Raw genomic sequence first — 6061 nt, forward strand, 5'->3', positions numbered from 1 at the left:
TCACAACAGCAAGGTCAGATTTTTTTAAAGCATTTAGGCACTCGTGGCACAAGGAATGTATTTATAAATGCTGAATCTAATCAGGCTGGATGGGGCTCTGAGCACCTGATGGAGCTGTAGGTGTCCCTGTTCACTGCAGGGGGGTTGGATGAGGTGGCACTTAATTCAAATGATTCTGTGACTGCTCTTCACCAGTTGTACTTCACAGCTTCATTACCCTGCACCAACAAATACATCTGGCCACAAAGTGTAGGAATACGTGCATGCAGGAACAACATCAGCTCAGATCTGACCCACTACAAGGAGCATACATGAACAGTCAGTGATTTTGAAAATCTTTCTGAGACTTGTGTTTCAGCCTAACTATTTTCCATAGAGGAGTGCACTCCTCTAGATGGCACTCGAAGCCATGTTTTCACTGCTTTTGAGAGAGTAATTTGCATGAGCAGGAAAACTTCTTTCTCCTTTCCTTAAGAGCTCAAACCTGACAGTGCTGGATAAGTTGTGTAGTGGAGCAGTTTCTGGGTAAGATAAGAGAATGGAATGTTGGGATAAGGTTCAACTTACAAAGGAAAAATGGATGCTTACTAGAATGACCTTTATTTTCTTGACTGCCATCACCTGTCTTGTTTTTTTTCTCCACAGATGAAGGAGAACTTTGCAATTAAGACAATTAACTGGGTCTCAGTGGAACTTGAGTTTGGTTTCTTGGTATCTGCTCTTTAGCTTGATCGCTATTAAAAAGGTAGAACTTGGTGAAAATTACAACTGGGTTTTGAATCTCTCAGTATTTTCATTTTTCCACTTGCAAAACAGTATTTATCCTTATCCTCCCATCGCTTGTCTCATTTAGATTGTGATTTCTTTAAGGTAAGGTCTTTTCCAAATGTAATTAATTAGTATTTTTAATTACCATCTACTAGTTTCAGATGGATTTCTCTATTTTGGAGGTCAACTAAACTCTGGCTGCAGGCAGTTCAGATATCTTTTTAATACTGATCTACTTGGGTCTAGAGTTTCCCAGTCATCTCATTTCTGAGAGTGCTTGGCTCAGTGAAATGCCTGTAAATGCCTAGCAGGCTCCGCATGTTGGGATAGGACTACTAAGTCACCTGAGTTCATGCATTAGCCCAAAGCATTAGCATTATGTTTTTTCAATCCCCCACCCAAAATTTGCCCTTTGCAGTTGTTCCAGATAAAGCATACCTGAGTTGTTTTCATCCAGGTATTGGGAAAACCTTTCCTGTGTCAATTATACTACATTAGTGCATATCTAATTTTTTAATAGTGTTTCCACATTCCCTGGAATATAGCTCTTCTGCAAGAGGCACTGACTCCCAGATATCTGTTTCATTTCATTCAGTATTAACTTTAGCATTTGGAATGAGAGGTGATGGCTTTAAGTTGCTCCAGGGGAAGTTCAGGTGGAATATTAGAAAACATTTCTTCTTAGAAAGAACGGTGAGGCATTGGCACAGGCTGCCCAGGGAAGCGGTGGAGTCACCGTCTCTGGAGGTGTTTAAGAAAAGGGCAGATGTGGCACTGAGGGACGTGGGCAGTGGGCATGGTGGGGATTGGGCGGTGCTTGGACTGGGTGATTGTAGTGGTCTTCACCAACCTCAATGATTCTAGGATTCTTTGACATCAGAGGTTCCACTTCAAAGATCACCAGGAAATAGTCAACCAAGACGTATTATTATATAGGAAAAGGTTCTGCACCAGAAGGTGGTGGGCATGAAAGAGGCTCTGCAGGGCAGTGGGCCTGGCCCCAAGCTGCTGGAGTTCAAAAAATGTCTGGACAATGTTCTTAGACAGGATCTGATTTTAGGGTGGGCCTGAGTGGAGCCAGGGGTTAAACTCAATGATCTTTATGGGTCATTTCCAACTCAAGATATTCTATCGCTCTTTGCATTCGTGTCTCAGCAATGTGGGATATCGCAGGGCTGGGGAGGCAAAGTATCTTTCTTTTTAAGGTGTTTACACCTTCCTTTGCATGCGCAGTTGTACGGCTGTTTGGCTGGAGGCTGGATGCAGATGTTTAGCTGAACAGCCCACTATTCCAGGTGTTAAAAATGAAGTAGCATTAACCAAGGAAACCTAACACAGCTCAAAAACAAACAAACAAACAAAAACCAACCTGATGTTCTCAGACTGGGTAGGTGGAGCCAGAACCACAGGAGCCTGTTGACTAAAGTATGTGTGTTTTGAAGATTTGTCTCTGTGTTCCTTGTACTCTTTTGGGTTCTGTCTTTAGCTATTCCTGTGGTCAGACCCTTGGGTTACGCCTTGTTAACCTGGTTGCTTTTTGTCCTAACTTCTGCTTTCCCTACAGCTGACAGGAGCCCATTTGGAGGAAGGTTTTACTGCTGCTTTTTTCTCTCCTCTTCCTTCCTCATCTAGTGCATTCATCTTTTAAAAACAGAGTCGCTGTCATGGTTCTATGTTTTTTGTTTTTGTTTTGTTTTTTGTTTTTGGGTTTCAGTATTCCACATCAAAACATCATGTAGTGTACGGGGCATTGAAGTGTCACTGCCCCAATCCCACGTACCTATCCCTGTACATTACAGCAGTCACGGGATCTGGCCCTTCCGGGTGGGGGGGGCACTCTCTTGCTGCCTTGCAGTGGGTGCTGGAGGTGCTTTCCTAGCCGTTCCAAGCTTTTCAGGTTTGAATCGGTCCCGGGAACTCTCTCTCTCTCATCTTGTCTGATTTATTAATCTCAATTGCAATTAAATCGTATCTATTGTGTTATCTTGTATTCCAATATTATAGTAAAATAAGTTTTCCTCCATAGATTGTTGCCGCTGTTCTTTTCCTCCCTTCCTTCCTTCCCATTTTGTGGGACTGGGGTGGGGGGGGAGAGGGCAGAGGCCTGTCGCCCCTGTCACGGACATAGATTGATCTGGTCAAATCCGTGACAGATTTTTGGCGCCCAACGTGGGGCTCGAACTGCTTTTTAGCTTTTTGAACGAATCTCTTTTTCTCTCTGCTCTTAGAGAGCTTCGTTAGGGAGCATTATCAGTAGTTCAGGTTTCTGTGCTGGAAAACCTGACCTTGAAAGATTAGGCGTACTGCCAGTGTTCTGGGATATTTGTAAACTTTGAGCACTACTTAGTCTGGGTAGTGCCTTTTTTTTTTTTTTTTTTCTCTCCTCTTGTTAGCTTCAATTCATTAACCCTTTTTTAGCAAGCACCAGCGATGAACCCACTCGTTATCGTGGGGGTGCTGGGTAAAGGATTAAAAGCAATGGTGTTAGTCACAACCTACTGGCCAATAATCCAGCTCATAATTATGTGTTGTGGAATTGCAACCATATATAGGTACCTAATGACACTGATGGAGATACCTATGTTTTACCTAGTTGCAATGTGGTATGATTTGAACTTTGACATCTACATCCCAGAAGGAATGGCTAATTTCTCAAACAACTACATCCCAGAAGGAATGGCTAATTTCACAAACAACTACATCCCAAATGGAATAGCTAATTTTACAAACAATACGATGTTCAGACCAGTCTCCGGGTTTTCTTCTCGGTTTGTCAAACGTTTTTTGAATCCTGAATTAATAGTCATGTTGGTGTGCGTGTCATCAATTCTCCTGAATGTATTCCAATTCATTTGTAATAAGGGAAAGGAGTCTCTTCCGAAACTAGAGAATGATGATTGGCAGGGAATATGGAGAGGTTTAGGAAAGGTTTTAGAAGCATGGGGACCCGCAGTGTCATGGGATTTTACTCTTGAACACCTGTGGGATCCTGAGAAACTAAGCCAGTATTTGAGTCAGGGACTATGCGGCTTACATAAATCTAAGGAGGTACAACTTATTTGGGGTTTGGCTTGTGCTTACCGTGCCCTATATAATACCATTCTGGAGAGAGAGAGTTTCTGAGCTGAGGTTCAAGCCAAAGGGGAAAATCCCCAAGTCAAATCTAATCAATCACAGGAGACACCAGTAACAATACCAGTTGCTCCTGTGGAGGGCAAGAAATGGAAACGAGTGTCTTCGCGTCTTGAACGAAAAAGAGAAGAAGAGGAGGAGGAGGAGGAAGATCCAGGCGAGGGGCCCTCCTCAAAACCACCACCATCGCGAAAGGCAAAAGCGAAAACTAAGAGACATGCAGAAGAGAGTGATGAAGAGGAAGTCTCTATTACTACTCGCCGGCCTCTAAAGATGACTGAAATCCAAGGTTCAAGAAAGGAGTTCACACGGCGCCTGAATGAAAGTATTGTTTCCTGGTTGGTTCGCTGCTGGGACAGTGGGGCCCATAGCTTGTCTCTGGATGGTAATGAAGCTCGCCAACTAGGTGCCATTGCCAGAGATCCAGCTATTGATAGAGGAATTAGTCGATGTTCGGATGAGGCTGCCTCCCTCTGGGAACGAGTGTTAACAGCTGTGAAGGAAAAGTATCCCTTCAAAAATAGCTTGAAGATTGCAATGAAAAAATGGGATACAGTTGAAAAGGGTATCCAGTATTTGAGGGAAATAGGCGTGGTGGAAATGTTGTATGACCCTGACTTTGTTCCTAACCACCCACAACAAAACCGCGACCCTGAAAGAGTGAGGACAACGCCTGAGATATGGCAGAAAATCGTGACAACAGCGCCGGACAAATATGCCGCTACACTAACGTCAGCGTGTGACAGATACCAGGAACAACAGAGAACGCCCTTAATTTATGAATTAATTGTTACGCTTCAAAACTACGAACAATTGCTGTCCCCAATTCATTCTGCCGTTGCTGCAATATGAAGAATGACGGAGCAAGTGTCTCAACTGATTAACCGTGACAAACCTGTAGCAGTATCAGAAACGCTTGATGAAGATCAGGATAATCAAACAAGTCTAGCGAAGGATGTGAAGGAGATGAAGGAGACGATGAGACTTCTGCGAGCCCACCTAACTAAAGACGATGAACCTTCCTTCTTACGTGCACGATCAAAAATCTCAGCTGTTAGAGGCAGACGCTCTCCGGCTCAAGTAAGGAATAATACACCGCGAATTACCTTATGGTATTACCTACGTGACCATGGAGAAGACATGGGGAAGTGGCACGGTCAACCTACTCCTGTACTACGAGCCCGGGTGAAAGAACTACAAAGCAGATCAACCACCAGTGCAGTTGCTCCAGTTACCACAGGTAATGAATAGAGGGGCCCTGCCCTCAGTCAGGGGGGGGAAAGGGATAATAGAGTATATTGGACTGTGTGGATTCGATGGCCTGGCACATCAGAACCACTGAAATATAAGGCCCTGGTGGACACTGGTGCACAGTGCACTCTGATGCCCTCGAGTCACCAAGGGACAGAATCAATCCATATTTCTGGAGTGACCGGAGGCTCTCAAGAATTGACTGTGTTGGAGGCTGAGATAAGCCTCACTGGTAAGGACTGGCAAAAACATCCTATTGTGACGGGCCCAGGGGCTCCATGTATACTAGGTATTGATTATCTCAGAAGGGGGCATTTCAAGGATCCTAAGGGATATCGATGGGCCTTTGGAATAGCTGCTGTGGACACAGACAACATTAAGCAGCTGTCTGTCTTGCCTGGCCTGTCAGAAGATCCATCTATTGTGGGGCTGCTGCGAGTAAAAGAGCAACACGTACCGATAGCTACAAAAACGGTGCACAGGCGTCAGTACCGCACCAACAGGGATTCTTTGCTCCCCATTCATAAATTAATTCGTCAACTAGAGAGCCAGGGAGTGATCAGCAAAACTCACTCGCCTTTTAACAGCCCCATATGGCCAGTGCATAAAGCCAGTGGAGAATGGAGGCTGACGGTGGACTACCGTGGCCTGAATGAAGTCACACCCCCACTGAGTGCTGCTGTGCCGGACATGTTAGAACTCCAGTATGAACTGGAGTCAAAAGCGGCCAAATGGTATGCCACCATTGACATTGCTAATGCCTTCTTTTCCATTCCTTTGGCCAAAGAATGTAAGCCACAGTTTGCTTTCACATGGAGGGGCATTCAGTATACCTGGAACCGTTTGCCCCAGGGGTGGAAACACAGCCCGACCATTTGCCATGGGTTGATCCAAACTGTATTGGAACAGG

The sequence above is a fragment of the Lagopus muta genome, chromosome 6 (assembly GCF_023343835.1).
Source record: "Lagopus muta isolate bLagMut1 chromosome 6, bLagMut1 primary, whole genome shotgun sequence".
In the NCBI taxonomy this organism is placed as follows: Eukaryota; Metazoa; Chordata; class Aves; order Galliformes; family Phasianidae; genus Lagopus; species Lagopus muta.